General features: G+C 36.1%; 1 pseudogene; it reads right to left on the bottom strand.

Moving 5' to 3' along the window:
* Positions 1-436: 436 nt before the first annotated feature.
* Positions 437-17,888, bottom strand: LOC132612166 (patatin-2-Kuras 1-like; annotated as a pseudogene).
* Between the last annotated feature and the right edge of the window lie 369 nt (positions 17,889-18,257).

The raw sequence follows: 18,257 nt of genomic DNA, 5'->3' as shown, positions 1-18,257 counted from the left end.
TTTAGGGGTTCAAATAAAATTAGCAACGACTAGTTTTTTAAATTTACAACGGCTAGCTTTTTGAATTTGACGACGACTAAACTTTTTTTTTTAATTTAGCAATTTTATCATTAGATGTAAATGTTAATTTTATTATTATTAGTAAATGTAAATGTCTATTTTTGTATTAGAACTTTTAAAAAAAAAAAAAAAAAAAAAGGCCCGGCCCGGTTAGCCCGAGGTGTAGCCCCTATCCGGGGTGGGCTGGGCCGGACACCCTTTTCCCTCTCCAAGCTCAGCCCCCATCCCGGCCCCTTGTGACCCACGTTTAAATGGCCTCGGCCCAGCCCCTTGTGACCCACGTTTAAATGGCCCGGCCCAGCCCCTTGTGACCCACGTTTAAATGGCGCGGCCCGGCCCACTTGACACCCTTATCCAAGGCCTTATCTTGAATTATTTAGAGGGCTTTGATTGCTCGGGCTTTCTTCCTATCCAAGAGCAATTTTGCAAACCTACATACAAAGGAAATTATTATAATAGCAATAAGAGTTTACAAAAAACTAAAACCTAATACGATTAACTAGGGGTGTACATGGACCGGGTTGGTTCGGATTTTTTACAAACCAAACCAAACCATTTGTGTCGGGTTATTAAATCTATAAATCAAACCAAACCAATAAAAGTCGGGTTTTCCGATATCAATTTTTCTCGGATTTTTCGGGTTTTTCATAGTATCTAATGAAAAGCACAGAGCAGTGCTTCTTAAAAAGAGTTCTAGTACAAAATATCAACATATAAGATGGAGGCAGAACACTATTTGAAGTTTTAACTTTATAATATAACTAAAATGTCAAATAGCTAAAATGTCAAATAGCCATAAAATGTCAAATAGCCATATTTTTACTCTCAAAGGTGTTCATAACACCATCCAAATCTGCTTGATATGTAAATATGAGGTAAATGTCGCACGTAATGGAACCATATGTTCTGCCAATTGACTTGATCACACATAAACAAAAACTAATATAGTTTCTTCCATAAAATTAAGCAACTACAGCTTTAGACAAAAATGGGATGTCAGATGTCGCAAAAACAAAAATCCACCTTAGATTTTGAGTATACTCTAAATCATCTAGACTATTACAACTGAAGTTGTTTCAACTCTCAATTAAACTCAAGCAACATAATGTTGGAAGCAATCTGCATATATGGTTCTATTTCCTCATCTGCAAAATAAAAAGTGAAGTCAGATGTAGTTCTAGAGGAGGTATAAAGGTTTCCAAAGGAGCTTATAACGATCTTGGTTTATTTACTCATTTCTTATGATTATACTTGAATGATCAGCCTCTCTTGCAGAAACTAAAGCAATGTAAATATGCAGAAATTTAATTTAGCTTTTACCAACTGAAATAATATAGGAGAATAAGTGCTAGCCAATTCATAACTATCAAAGAAAATAAGCTGTACAAAACAACTTTTTGTAGAAGAAGCCTGTAACTTTTGTAAAAGAATAGTGTAATCAATTAACATACCAATTCTCACACAGATAGTGCATCATGAACGAAACTGGCTAATCAATGCTCAAAGGTGCGTCTCGATACTCTGCAAGAAAAAGAATAAATTAATATATTGGATAAATAATATAAAAATATAACCAGATTCTAAAAAATTGAATATATGTTCAAGTGGAAATGATATGAGATTGGAGGACCGGTGTTGTACTTGCAGGCTACAAGTACATTTGGAAAACAGTTTGCAGACTTGTTTGGTTTGTTGATGATGGTTGTCTATGTACCTTAGTGGTGCATGTATAACTGTAGCAACCGGTTCATTGATCCTCTCGCAGGAAATGATATAGAATCAGTTTTTCTAGTGCAGTTCATGATGGAAGCTGGTGGTTTGAAGTGGAAAAGGGATTATCATCATACTCAAGTCCTTTTAGAGGAGAGTATGGTGATATTGATTTCTACTAATCTTGTTTTTTGTTTTGCAGGTTCCAAAAAGACTAACAACACAGTATGACATCGTCTGCAAACCGGTGTCTGCAGCCATGGCGTGTCACTTTCTCTTTGCAAGATCGTATATAGCAAATCTGAGCCCTAAAGAAGTCTTTTGCACAACAATGAGGATTTTCCCAGAAGGAAGAATGAGGCCAACAGAGAGAAAAATGATTTCTTGGAGGGTGGTTGATCTCTCTGGTTGGCCTATAATTTCTCCATTAAAAGAAATTACTTTTTCCTTCACTAATGTACCCTTGATCGGCCATGGCAAGAGCAAAAGAACTTGGGAATTGAGCATTGTGATATATATATATATATATTAGTGTCTTAGCAGAACCCTCACCATAGTTTAACCTAGAAAGTAAGAATGAGACATCAGAGAGAAAATGGGATTTTTGTAAAGGGTGGTTGCCCTCTGTCTGCTATATGTCCATGATTTCTTTCTCCATTCATAAAAGAAAACCAACAACTCTTTGAGAAATAAGTAAAAGAAACCATATATGCGTTTGGGCATAGAATCCAAATATTTTTTGCTTCTGCTACTACTGCAGCTGATTTTCGCTAATATCCACTTTTTAAGGAAGTTATTGCGTGGATTCCAAAGATTTGAGGGACAATGTGTCACTGATCTTGTTTCTGGAAATGATGTGAGGCAAAAAAGGCTCAAGGAAGAATTACTCATTTTTCTCATGGATCCTAGATGCATCACACAGATTACAGGATGGCTGCAAACCTCAATCATGCAGAATCCACAGAAAGTAATTTATTAGCACTGGTAATGGTTAGATAAGGAAATAATATTGGATGGGCTAGTGCAGTGCTTCATAAATAATTCAGAACATCAGGTCATTTGGTTGATATAGGTGAACTTATGCTTATAAGTTATAAGAAATGACCTGATCCATGACTGATCTTGGTTTTAATTTATTGATCCATTTTCAAGTGGAAATGATATGAGATTGGAGTTTTTCATGGAAACAAGTATTATATGGTATTGGTGCAATTCAGTTTATGCATGGAAGAAGGAAGCCAAAGCTGCATGGTTTCACATATGCAGCAAGTTTAGAGGCAACACAAGGATTAAGAATTCAGGAATTAGGAAGCTCAAGATTGAAGATGAGCAGGACATGAGCAAGATCAAGATTGGAGTGCTGTTTTTTGGCATCTGGTGACATGAATTTGCAGTATTATGCAGAATTGCATATCTGTTGCAGTTCATAAGTACCATCAGGACATGAGCAGGATCAAAAAATAGGGTCATGCATGCAAATATTCATCAGATGCTATTTGACAATACCTTCATCAACTTGCTTAATGTTCTGGACTTCTTCCAAACTGTCGTGAAAATTGTATTATTTAAAAGGTGATCGTAGCCATTGTTGAGTACAAATTAGAGCTTCTACTATTTTTGGCGATAAAGAACTCCGGTAAGAATCAAGAATTCAACCACCTGTACTAAATGCCGACTCAGATGCAACAGTAGAAATAGGAATAGAAAGAACATCTCTCGCAATTTTTGAAACAACTGGATATTTACTAGACGAAACTTTCCACCAAGACAAGATATAAAAATCTTTATTCTTCAACATATCATCCATCAAGTATATCTGAAGATTAGATTTTTTTGCAATATTTCCCTCGTTTGCCAAATGTTTCTCCCACTCAAATTCCAACAAATCATCGGTTTCACTCATGCTAGTATCACCTCCAATATTGTCATTAGAAGAAGCATCAACGACAGAGTTACTGTAAGAATCATACAAACGCGTTAAAACACTTGCCACATCTTCCGACTTTAATCTTCCCAACAAAGGACCATATGCTTTGGAAAGAGTGAAGTTTACATACTTCATCTTATATCTGGGATCTAACACAACAGCAACAAGCAATAACATATTCATATTCTCAAAATTTCCCCAATACTTCTCAAGTTTACTTTTCATCCTGTCTGCCATATCAACCAAAATAAGATCTTCGCATGTAGAATACTTTTTAATAGAACTTCGAAGAGTAAAAAATTCATGGAAGAAACAGTTGGAAGTAACATACAAAGTCCCTGAAAATTTTAAAGTGATCTAGTAGAAAAGATCAAGAAACTTGACAAAAGCTCTCACATTCTTCCAGTCATTTGCTAATGGATTTCCTCTTAATGCACTTATTTCTCGACAATACTTTTGGTATTTATAGTCATCCAGATACATTCTTGTAAAGGCTTTTTAAAATTTTATAGCTATATCTAACATTGTATATGTCGAGTTCCATCTTGTTTCAACATCAAGACTCACAAGACCATGAGTGTCTATCTTAGTTTTTTCAACAAATGACTTAAAAGAAGCAAACCTTGAAGGAGAAAATCTAACATATTTTACCGCATTCCTTACATGGGAAACGGGTTCAATTTGTTCATCTAACCCTTCTTTTACAATCAAGTTCAATATGTGAGCACTACGCCTAACATGTAAAAATTCATTTCCAAGTATTACCCCATTCCAATCATCCATTAGCACCTTCACATGCTTAATGGCAGCATCATTGGCAGTCGCATTGTCTAAGGTTACTGTAAACAAGTTATCAATGCCCCAACCCAATAAGCATTCCTCAATTCCCTTAGCAATAGTCTCGCCTTTGTGATCTGGTGTTGGAAAAAAGTTCAGAATTTTCTTTTGTAAATTCCATCGGTCATCAATCCAATGTGCGGTGACAACCATATAACTCAAATTTTGGAGTGATGTCTACGTGTCACTAGTAAGGCAAACACGTTGGTCCTTGATAAGATATTTAAGCTTATCTTTCTCTTCTTGATAAATCCTCAAGCATTAATGCCTTGCAACAGTAACACGAGAAGGTAGTTCAAAATTTGGTAAGGCTTTAGTCATCAATTTCCTAAAGCCTTCTCCCTCTACAACTCTAAATGGCTGCTCATCAATAATTACAAATTCAGCAATGGCCCTCCTAATTTCATCCGCATTATACACTAACCTTTCATTAGAACCTGAAAGACCTTCTGTCCACCCTTCTTTAATAGGTTTTAATGTTGTTTGTCTCATCAACGATTCTAAAGGGAGATTTGTTACATTTAACAGTTAGATGTGACCATAATGTAGTAGTCCCATTCTTGCTTTCGGCAGCAAATGTTTTTGGATAGTAATTGCATTTCGCCCTAATTTTACCTCCTTTAGTTTTAAATTTGGAGAAGTGATCCCAAATCTTGGAAGTCTCTCTACCACTATTCCCAGATTTAGAAGGTTCTTTAGGAGTTGTTGTTTTTTGCTTTTTAGGAGGAGTGCGTCGATGAGGAATGTTCTTACCTTGTTGTTGTTGAGATTCTGTTGGCACAATCGGAGGGTTGTTGTCAATCACTAGCGATTTAGTTCCAGAAGTTGTAGCTTCCATCGCGAAAGACAATTTCTGTATATAATAAAAAAGTTGTAATTTGTAATAAATCAACAAATTGATAGCAATATAAATAAATTTGTAAAACCTTAAAGCTAATTAGGAAAAACAAAAGGCTTACAGTGTAAAGTTGAGTCTTGTAGGGTTGCTGATTTGAGAGGAAAGCAAAAGAGGGAAGAAAAATGGCTTTTTGTGAAATGAGAAAAGGCGAACAATGACTTTTTGTGAAATGAGAAAGGGATTTGATTTTGGGAGAAGGGGTATGTGGCCGAATAGGGTTTTTTAGTTACATTTGCATTACATAACATGTTTTGAACTTCTGATGTTCATTTCCTTCTGGGCTTTTTTTTGTATATTATTTAGATGGGCTTCTTAAGTCCAAATCTAAATGTAAGAAAGAAAACAAAAATTATGAAAACTTTTAAGAAAATATTTATAAATTACGTTTTAATAAATATTTTTATGTATAACATTAAAAGTAGTATATCTATAATGGGGTCGGTTTGACTTTTTTTAGTTAAAACAAAACCAACTCTATAATGGTCGGGTTTTTTTTCCAAACACCAAACCAAACCACTAGTCGGTTTTTTTTTTCGGTTTGGTTTGGTTTGTCGGTTTGGTGCGATTTATCGGTTTGCCCTGTACAACCCTACGATTAACGATACATCATGTAGCATATACAAGCTAAAGACTACACATTGTATAGAAAATTACTTTGACTTTGAATTATTAAACCTTTGACCATAATCTTGAATAGTTAAGAAAATAACACTCCTACTTAATACTCCCTCTGGTCTCAAATCGAGAGAAATGAATTATTCACTTATATGAAGTGCCATAAATTACAAGTGGGCTAGTCTTTGCTATTGTTTTTTAACGAGCAATACATGCATTTAAAAATCAATATCTACAATTAGGTTTTGGCTTTACCAGGAACTTACCTTCGATGTCTATTACTACTTGTCGCTGCATTTGTTTTGCATCTTGTAATTAGCAATATTATTTAGTAATCATGTAGTTTCTTACTCTTTGATGTACATTACCATCTGTTGAACATTTGCGTTGTATCTTGTTATTTTACTGCTACATTTTTTGTGTTTGCTTCGAATTCCTTTTCTGTTCTCTTCAGTTTCCTTTCTCTTCTTTTCTTCTCTTTTCATTTCTTTGAGCCGAGTGTCTTTCGGAAATATCTTCTCTACCCCACAAAGGCAGGGATAAGGTTTACGTACATCCTATCCTCCCCAGACCCCATTTGTGGGATTATACTGAGTATGTTGTTGATCTTGATGTTGTTATATACATTTTTAAGGTTATGTCATCTAACTACTATTAATATATTGCAACTAATTTTCTTCACTTGACTTATCTAATAATCATTCATTAATAAAATAAAATAGATTTTATAACTCGACCAAAACATAGTACTCTAATTAATAGATAAAGAATGTGTTATACCTTTTCAGAGCTTCCTCATTGGTTTCAGGATCATCCTTGGAAACTGGTTTCTTCAACAAGTCTTCACCAACTTGGACCAGTAATTTCATATCATCCACTGAAGCATCATCCATTATGGTAGTTGAGCCTTTTAATGCCGGTTCCTGGTATTACATATAAGGAGTAATAAATTATTTAAGGTTAATCTGCTTTAATTAATGCTTATTCTCTAGAAACTATAGGGTAAGCAAGAGAAAGGAACAGAAATAAAAGGAGGGGATCATCGAATGGTGAAGAAAGTTTTCACACCAATTAAAAATATGTACGATATGTTAAAATGTTTTTTTTTTTGAATCTTGTGATTTCAAATATACCACGTGAGATGTTGGAATTAAAGTGTCACTAAATATAAAATATGACATTTTTTTTAAAGCAAATTACCCAAAAAGAGTAAGATGAATGAATTGAAACAAACAGATGTGTAAAATATTGTTATAGATAAAAATCAAAAAATTTGGGGGTACAATTGACGTCATGCCAACAAATTCAAGAAGAAAAAGAGACAGTTACCTTTCTATTAAACCATTAGTTATACTTGCAATGATACTTACTCTTAAATTTTAGCTTGTTTGACCAAGCTTTTAGGAAGTTAAAACTGCTTATTTTAGAGATTTGAGGTTTTTCGTCAAGCTTTTATATATATAAAAAATGTTTTCCAATTGTAGCAGAAACCATTTTTATATTATGAAAAATTTAGCTTTTCCGGGGGCACTTTTGGAACCCCTTGACTGAACACAACTTAGTGCCCTAAAATTGACAAAAGTGTTTTTAAAATTGACTAGCCAAACACAAACGACTGCTCTTCAAATGTATTTTTATCTTTCGAAAAGTAATTTTAACAGAAAACACTTTGCAATTTAGCAGTATTTGACAGTTTCGTCCGTTGAAGTGTGTGCCTTTATCATCTAAAAACTTAATTTATTTAATTATATTTTCAACACGTCACCTCATACGCGGGCGTGAGGGCCAAACACATGAAAATTCTTTCTGACAATAAGTGATTACGGTGAATTTTGCATCCCACAACCACTACGTACCCTAATATTATATTGAAGTGTGTGAGCTAGATGAATACTTACTTGAATCCTGAGATAGTTGTTCCCAGCATCAAGAGCATGATAGATGGTAGAAGTGAAATCATCAATCATAGCATGACTTGCTGCAGAAATAATATCAATTATAGGGGTGGTACCATCATCTTGTTTTATCCAGCTTAAAGCACCCCATTTAGCTACGTCCTGTGCTTTGTATTTCCCCTCATAATTTGCAGCACCAGTGCCCAATGACAGCACCAAAATCCTTTTCACGTCCATTGGCTTTATTTTTGCGAATGATGGATCAAATTCCGCAGCACGTTTCGTTACTGTGCTAAGGGCAATTAACGCCTATATAGCATCAAATGATTTTAAGTTACTCGTATTTTTCGCTTTCGAGATTTAGACCCTCAGTCTAATATAAGTTGTTACATTTCGCTTTTACATGCCTTTTAAGAAATCATAAATAAAAAGTGTATGTTTACTATCTTATCCTTATCTCTCTTCAATAAATTGCACTCTAGTTGATACTCCTTTCGTCTCAATTTATGTGATATAGTTTGATTAGGCACAGAGCCGAAGGTCTATCGAAAATAGCCTCTCTACCCCACAAAAGTAGAGCTGAGGTCTGCGTACATCCTACCCTTCTCAGACCCCACTTGTGAGATTACACTTGGTATGCTATTGTTTTGTAGTTTGATTAGGCACGGAGTTTAAGAAATAACTGAAGACTTTTGAAACTTGTGATCTAAAACAAGTCATAGATATTTGTGTGACTGTAAATCATTTCATGAAGGGTGAATGGGGAAGTTTTAAGTAAAATTATTTGTAAATATAGAAATGTATCATGCTTTTTAGGACAGACTAAAAAAAAAGTGTATCGCATAAATTGGACAGAGGGAGTATTGATTATCTTCAAGAACAATTTATATTAAGGGTAATAATATGAGATAAAAATTATTAATTTCATCTTCGTTTTGTAAAATGGCAAGTATTTTGAGACAAGTATTTGAAGTAATCTTGACAACTAATATGGGAAGGAGGGAGTATGTGTACACTTTGACCAATATTTACCTGTCTATGTTTGACTTGACACACCCTTAAGAAGCGATAAATAAAATTATAATCTTACCATATCACCCCTAATTTTTATAAGTCGCCTAATGTTGGAAATGAATTAAGAATAATTAAAGCTTAATAAGGAATTTTTACTTGGTGTAGCTTCTTCTAAGAGGTAGTTATTGATAATAACTATCTTTTAATTTATTTATTTTTAGTAGCTACAGTGATTTTGTAAATTACCATTCGTAGCTACACCAAAATACATTAAGTTGGAGTGGTTATTGGGCGAGGCTCTCACCCACCGCCCAAGTTTGAACCCGGCCAACAATATTTCTTTTCTTGCATACTTCCCTAGCTTCTTCTTCTTGAATTTGAGTGTATTTCGCCATATGTATTTGACTCATATTGTATCTATATGTATTTGGCCTGAGTGTATTTCGTCATATGTATTTGGCTTGAGTGTATTTCATCATACGTATTTGGTCTGAGTGTCTTGTATATGAACGTATTTGTCTCTTCATATATATTCAGATGCAAGACAAGAAGCTCAAATACATATGAGATACAAGAGATATGAGCCAAATACATATGACATATATCCAAATAAAGTTCAAATACACATGACATCAAATACATGTGACATCAAATACATATGAGATACAATATGAGCCAAATTCATATGACGAAAATACACTCAAAATACAAGGAGAAGAAGCTAGAAAAAATATGTATGAAAAGTAATGTTGTTGGCTGGGTTCGAACCTAGGCGGGCAAGGGGGGAATCTTGCCCAAATGCACAAAATACACGCGAAATACACAACTTTTGCTTAAAAGTAAGCTACGAATTGTAATTTGGAAAATGATAGCTACTAATGATAAAATCCTCATAGAAGGTAGTTATATCTGTAAGTTTGCCTATAATAAGGGTAAAATAAGTATAAAATGATAAATTATCTCTTTGTTTTTAAACTGAACAGGTAAAAGTATTAGACACCTATTTTTAGTAGAGAGAACAAGTAAAAGTGGATGAAAGGAGTATTTTAAAAAAAAATTATATTGATATGAGACAAATTGTAACTTATAGTATAGTATTTTTTGTATAATTTTTGAAATCTAAATTTTAATTTTAAAATATTAAGTTGATCTAATTCAATTTAACTTCTAAAATTAGTCCTATTGACTCTTGAAAAATTAAAAGTGACACATAAATTTGGGATGAAGGGAGTATATTTTACTCCCTCGTTCTCAATTTGTGAGACATCTTGACTCTTTCTTTTTGAGTTAGTAAAAGAGAATGACATCTTTAATATTTAGTACATATAACTTTAAAATGCTCATTTTGCCTTAATGACTACAGTCACACATATATATGAATTATACAATAAGTTTTACAATCTTTATTTTTTTTCTAAATTCCGTGCCAAATAAAATATCATAAGATAAATTGAAATGGAAGGAGTAATTTTTTGAGAGTAGCAGAAGAATTAATATTCAGAAATTAATGTACCGGATTGTCGGCTGCAGCAGCACCATCAATCACATTGAACTTATGCATATTGCCTTGACCATCATCATTCTCAAAGTAATATGGAGGGAACATAGTTGGAGCTGCCGATCTGCTGATGCATATGTCAGACATCTTAGCATCCATGTAAGGTGATTTTTCTATCTGTATATTTGTTTCAAAATAAAGAACACTAGTTACTAATTTACCATATATAAATAAAATATAAATTCTTCGCTAAGATACAAACGAATTAAACTATTGAGTTTTTAAGTTCTGAATTCTAGAAAAGAAAGTTTATCGGATTTTAAATTAACTATAATAGACACTTAAACTTGATCGTTACTGTTAATTGTTTAGACACCTCGACTCATCTTGATTATGTCAATTGAACATTCCAACTTACAAAATGATGTGCCCCGTCAGCGTCGGGTGTCCACGAGACACAACGGAGAGTTAATGTGTTTACATGTGCATTCTCAAAATTGAAGTGTTTACTTGTCAGTTGAGATTAACTTAAGGCTCATAGCTCTGCCTTTATATTCACTTTATATTTGAAGTTACCTCCAACTTGAAGAATATTGTTGGCTGAAGGTTGTAGATGTCAAAGTATGTAATGATGACATGTGTTAAAGTCTGATTCAAACGAGTATTTCCCAACTCATCTCGCAGAATTTTGTGAAAGATCTTTTCCATCATATTTGGGGCCGTCACTAGTTTCATTTCTGCAATTGAAACCAAATCTATTACTTACATGTGAGGTGTCAATATGGGTTGGCTCGCCCAACCCAACTCAACCTTAAAAGGTCAAAAAATTAAATGGGCTAGGACGGGCTGGCCCTTTTAATTGAAGGGCTTGCAAAATGACAGCCCAACCCATCCCTAAGCGGGCCACGGGCTAGGACGGGTCAGCTCTTTAAGTTTTTTCGTCTTCCGAAATAATATTTTCTAAGTGATTTTTGGTACAATTTGAACATGAAACTTTTGCAATATGAAATAGAATCTTCTGCAACCCATTCTTGCGCAAATTCATATCATAGAACAAAAAAATTTAAGAGAACAAATATAAATTATTATTTTTGATCACTCAGATCACGTTCAAAAGAAATTAAACATAATATAAATTCTAAGACTAAAAAGTATTACTCTAGTTTCTAATTTACTACTTAGTAGTAAGTACATTCTTTTTTTCTCATTACTTTTTATCTTTTTGTTTAATTTACTTATATATTTTTTAAATTAATTAATTTATTATTCTTTTCTGACCTCAAAGAGGCCAGCCCTTGAGGCCGGCGGGCCAAGAGAGGCTGGGCTTTTGAGCCTCACTTCTATATGAGCCAAAGAAGGCCAGCCCTTGAGGCCGGCGGGCCAAGAGAGGCTGGACTTTTGAGCCTCACTTCTATATGGGCCAAAGAAATCCTAGTCCAACTCTATTTAAATAAAGGATTGGGTTGGGTCGGCCTCGCGAGCCAAACCCATATTAATACCTCTACTTATATCCATGTTGAAAGCAATATAATCATGATCGAATGGATCAAATGAAAAATAAAGTCCATAAATATATAAAAATAATATGTACTTTGGTGAGAAAATCTTAGTTCCACGCTCGAAGTAAAACGGCACAATATTTTTGGCAGCAAAGTACGGACGATTATTTTCATTAGGAGAACTTAGCATAGTGGTCACCATGTCACCAGTACTTGTTCCTGCAATCACATCAAAATAATCTGCAAGTCTTGCGTATTTATTTTTGTCTAAGTCTTGGCTCAAAAATGAAGATGCATTAATCAGAGATATTTATATAAAAAACTTAAATAGGTTTAGTTCCTTTTAATAGCTTAATTTCTTGTATTCGTCATATTGTTTAATTATTATATTGTGCAAGAAATAATTGTTATTTTCATTCTTTAATTTCACCATAATAGTACCTCATATATAGTACGTAAAAACATTTGTATTCATTACATATATTGTAAGAGAATGTTTTCCTTGATTATTCTGTCCCTTGAATGGGTTGATATACAACATTTACAACATAATTGTAGGCTATAAATTAGGAACTAATTTGACTAAATAATTCTAACATACGCTATCCTAAAATAGAAGATTACAGAATATATTTGACTAAATATTTACATAATCTAACACACCCCCGCAGTCGAAGCGGGAGGTTTACGAACTGTTAGACTATCCCGAAAATCATCAAATAGTATGCGCGGAAGACCTTTGGTGAAGATGTCGGCAATCTGATAACGGGACGAAACATGTAGGACACGAACCTCTCCACGTCTAACCTTTTCACGAACAAAGTGAATGTCCATTTCAATATGCTTGGTACGTTGATGTTGTACTAGATTTCTAGACAAGTAAATGGCACTCACATTGTCACAATAGACCAAAGTTGTTTTACGAATAGGACAATTGAGTTCAAGCAACAGATTACGAATCCAACAAGATTCAGAGACAACATTAGCAATCCCTCTATATTCAGCTTCAGCACTAGACTTAGATAGAGTAGGTTGGCGCTTGGAAGACCAAGAAATCAAGTTATCCCCAAAATATACACAATAACCCGATGTGGAGCGTCGAGTGCCTGTACATTCTCCCTAATCAGCATCTGTATATGAAAGTAGTGACTGGAGAGAGGTTTTGTATAAGTGTGTACCAAAGTCAATCATACCTCGAATGTAACGCAAAATGCGTTTTAATGCTTCCATATGCTCGACTTTGGGATCATGCATAAACAAACAAACCTGTTGGACCGCGTATGATATGTCTGGCCGAGTAAATGTCAAGTATTGCAAAGCACCTGCCAGACGACGATACTTCGTAGGATCTTCATACGGGGCGCTCGAAGTGGCGTTAAGTTTGCCTTTTGTATCAACTGGAATAGGGCAAGGCTTACATTGTGACATGCCTGCCCTGTCAAGAATATCCTCTGCATAAGAACTCTGAGACATGAATAGGCTATTTTTGTTCCGGGAGTTCCGGGAGATTGCAATCCCCAAAAAATAGCTCAACGGACCCAAGTCTTTCATTGCAAATTCCTTAGCTAACTTGGACATAATACCGAGTCTGAGAGAGTCTGAAGATGCAGTTAGAATAATATCATCCACATATAACAAAATGTAAGCAGTATCCTTTCCACGACAATAAGTGAAGAGAGAGTTGTCAGATGTACTATGCGAGAAACCAATGGTTGCCACATATTCAGCAAAATGCTGATACCAAGCTCGTGGTGCCTGTTTCAAACCATAAAGAGACTTATGCAAGAGACGGACATGATCAGGACGAGCCGGATCCCGGAATCCCAGAGGCTGATACATATAGACGGTCTCATTCAAATTACCATGTAAGAAAGCATTCTTTACATCAAGTTGGTGAATGGGCCAAGAGTGAGATAAAGCAATAGTAAGAACCACACGGATAGTTTCCGGCTTGACCATCGGACTGAAAGTCTCGTCACAATCAACACCTTACCGTTGAGACCTTCCATCACCTACAAGACGGGCTTTATGCCTCTCAAAAGAACCATCAGATTTCTTTTTATGCCGAAAAATCCATAAAGACCGAATAATATTAGCATTTGGAGGATGAGGGACCAACTCCCAAGTCTTACTATTAACAAGAGCATTATATTCATCTTGCATAGCATTTTTTCAATTCGGGTCATTAAGGGCACTAACGGGATTCCGAGGAATGGGGGAGATGGAATTGTTGGTGGCACTAAGGCTTGATTATGGTATTTCAAGTTCGGCTTAAAAATCCCATGTGTGGGGGGCTGGCAGGGAGGGGGCTGCTGCCGTAGTGGGGCAGCGAGGGAAAAGGAGGGACTGGCAGTGGGGGGACTGCTGGTTGGGCCATGGCAGGAGGAGGAAGAAGCTGGCGGGCAGCTGGGGCAGTGGGGGTGCACTGCTGGGCAGTCGACGATGAAGGAGAGGAGGTGGGCGAGCTCGGGTGGTGGGTTGCAGGAAAGGGAGGGGGCTGCATTGGCGGAGCAGTGGCCTGGTCATGCAACAAATGGATTCTCAATGGGGAATTATCATCACCCAAAAACTCATATGAGGTAGGAGATGGAGTATTTATTTGTGAAAATGGAAAGGAACTTTCATCAAACCACACATGCCGGGCTATGATTATTTTTTCGGCTCAATAAATCGTAGCATTTGTACCCCCGATGATTGGAAGGATATCCTAGGAAAATAGATGGAGTGGACCTAGATTGCAGCTTATGAATTTATGTGGAGGGAAAGAGAGGAAAGCATAGACAGCCAAAGACTCGGAGATGAGAGTATGATGGATTCTTTTGATAAAGAATGTGAGTGGGTGTCTTATATGCTAAGAGTTTAGAAGGGATAATATTGTGTAGGTACGTTGCCATGGCCAAGGCGTGATGCCAATAGGAGGGGGGCATAGATGCATGGGCAAGGAGTGTACGAATAATATTATTGATGGATTTAATTTTCTATTCCGCCTTACCATTTTGGGGGGAAGTGTGGGGACAAGAAAAGCTGAAAAGCATCTCATTTTGTTCACAAAATTTATGAAAAGGACCATTATCAAATTCACGCCCGTTGTCACATTGAAAAGTTTTGATTTTTTTTTCAACGTCAAAAGATGAGAGAGGAGTACGGTGCTGTACCGTCGTTCGAAAGGTTTTATATTCCTCCGATAATCCTCGCAGAAGACGAAGCACAAGTCATTCGTCAGAAACTTTGTGGCCGACGTTTGCGAGATTGTCCGCAAGAACTTTTAGCCTGGTGCAGTATGTTTTCACATTCGGAAAATACACCAATTTGGTGTTGGTGAATTTTGCATCAAGAGCAAGAGCCCTAGCCGATTTGTTATCCTGAAAGAGATGAACAAGACGATTCCATGCCTCGGCGGCGGTGTCCTCTTGATGAATGATCGTGTTGAGAAGATCATTCGATATCGTACCATATATCCATTTCCTAACAATATCATCTAGCCGTTCCCATAGAGCCTTTGTAGCAATTTTCTCGGCTGCAGTTGCCAGTGGTGGCTCGGTGGGGGAGGCAGGAGGGAGGATGTGGTCGATCACCAAGTTTGCTCGGCAATGGAGCTTGAAGAGGGTAGCCCAGTTATTGTATTGGATTCCTTCTAGTCAAGAACAATAGGAATGTATGATTTGATATTGGTGACTGTAGTCGCAGGATGCAACTTGGATGCTTCAGCCATTGAGCAAAGGAGGAGGAAGAGCCGAAGGGGAGGAAAACGAAAGAGAGAGGGGGGGGGGGGGGGGGGGGAGGGGTCGGCGGCTAAGGGCTAGGGTTTAGGATGCTAGGGTTTTTAGGAGAAACCTAGTCTGATACCATGTAAGAGAATGTTTTCCTTGATTATTCCGTTCCCTTGAATGGGTTGATATACAACATTTACAACATAATTGTAGGCTATAAATTAGGAACTAATTTGACTAAATAATTCTAACATACGCTATCCTAAAATAGAAGATTACAGAATATATTTGACTAAATATTTAAATAATCTAACACACACACACATATATATATATATATATATATATATATATATATATATATATATATATATATATATATATATATATATATATATATATATTACCTGGAGCTGGCCTTCAAGAAAAGCAAGAATAGTACCAGGAATGATTCCTTTAATGCCACCTCCATCAATGCTAGAATAGTCACCATTTCTCCCACCTCAGCAGATACTGGTTCATTAGTAATTGTCATTTCAGATAATTGGAGTTTCTTTTTTGCACTAGAAAAGTAGCAAATATTATCAATTAATAGCTCAAAGTATTAAGGTTTTCTTGATGCTTTGAGCATCTAACAAGCTGGGGTTTATATAGTCATGTAAACAGTGTTAGGTGTCTGTAACGACTAATCTTTCGTTCCTGAAAATAATAATCAAGACAAGAAAAATAGCGACAAAAAATAATATTTGATTTCAAAAATTTGTGCGGGGGTTACAATCTTTATGAAATGTTAAACAAAAAGATGTAATCATCTTATTCTTCTCCTCACGATACGGCCGTCAATCAAGGGCTTTGCTTGTTCTTGAATGGACAAATCAGTTGTTGTTGATATTTCACTACGAATGCGGAGCCGAGCTTTAATCACAAACGTAGAGGTATGGAAACTTGCGGCTCACCACTTGGAGTGAAGACTTCTTAGTATGCGGAAGACTTGCGGCTGAGAGCCTCTCTATGTATTTTTCTTCTTTTTCTCCTTTTTTTTTTTGGCTTTGTGAAGACCCCTATTTATAGTTGCAGGGGAGAGCTAGGGTTTGTATATGATTGGTTGAACCATGTCATTTTAACACTTGGCGACATTTGATTGGTTCATCTACTGACTTGACATGCTGCGTCACTTATGCACGTGGCATGATTTTATTGGTCCTTGACTTGACTTGGCGCGCCACATCATTTGACACGTGGCATGGACCTTGGGCTGATAGAGTGGGCTCATCATGTGAAGTCCGACAAGATAGACTAGCCCAATTGAATTGGTCCTTCAATTAAATCCATACCAACTGGACTAAATCAATTAATTCAATTATATTAGCCCATAATATTTGTTTGGACCAATACATCTCGAATTTGGAATATGATCCCAATTAATTTGTGAATTTAAGTCCGACTAAATTTCAGTGCCTACAAATGCCCCCTGCTTCAAGGCTGGTTGAGGTGCATGACTTGTTGGGCCTTTTAGAGACGAGACTTGAAGTATTCGTGAAGCAAACACTTTTTTTTTACTCCATCTAGTTGATTTCCCCCCAAAATATTTGAAATGTGATAAGAAATAACTACGCTCAAGTTCTTCCATGCTGCCGCAACTTGATCGTCCACAAGTGTTTTTTCTGCGGTGGCATTCTCTAATTTGCAAGAGGTCCAATTAGCTTTTGGTCTTTCCCCAACTCATTTTTTTTTTAATTTGCGGTGTTTCCGGCTTATGAAAATATTGCATGGTATTCCTTTATTATCAATAGCTGGGAAAATGAAGTTTTGTCGAAATATGTAGCCAATTTTTTTTTTTTTTTGACAACTACACAAGGGGCATAATGTGTATCAAGAGAATGGCCCGTAGACAATGTATGACTTAGTCCTGAGCATAGCACATGGCTAAAACTCGTATTAGAAAATCCCTGTAGCCCTTTTTTTTTTAGTCCCAACCAAATCATACCATCAACATGCATATCTCTCATATACTTTCCATATTTGCATGGTACTTCTTTGAGTTATTAGGAGAGAATCTGAACTTTCCATACATAAGCCTAAACTTTCCATGATTAGATTCCAACTAGAACAAGGATTTCTTTGTGTAGTCTATGTAGGAACCAGATTTTGACATCTATAAATACACCGCCTTCTCTTGGTGTTTGAGCGTCAATTTGAAGCATCGTCGAGCTGGTTCGACCCATCTCTATCAGGTAATTTTCTTCTTCCATATGTATTTTCGTCACTTTCTTACAGCTCTGCATGTCTGTGGTAGAAAATTCATATCTCAATGTAGGAACGTCAAAATCATGATCCGCTTGATGTTTCGGAAACTAGACTCGTAGAGCTACGTCACATGCAGAAACCACGACCCAATTGCATCTATATTTGCTCAGATATTTATCGGGAATCAGACTTTGAGTTCTGGTTCGCTGGTTTATTAGTCTTGCGCGTCCTGACGAAAAATCTTATATCTTGACTTAGGAACATCGCAATCACGAACGGTTTACGGCGTCAGAAAGAAGACTCATAGAACTACGTCATATACGAAAACCACAATCAAATTGCTTCTA

The sequence above is a fragment of the Lycium barbarum genome, chromosome 9 (genome assembly GCF_019175385.1).
Source record: "Lycium barbarum isolate Lr01 chromosome 9, ASM1917538v2, whole genome shotgun sequence".
Classification (NCBI taxonomy): Eukaryota; Viridiplantae; Streptophyta; class Magnoliopsida; order Solanales; family Solanaceae; genus Lycium; species Lycium barbarum.
Note: the sequence above shows the minus strand (reverse complement) of the source record. Positions and strands in the feature narration are given on the sequence as shown.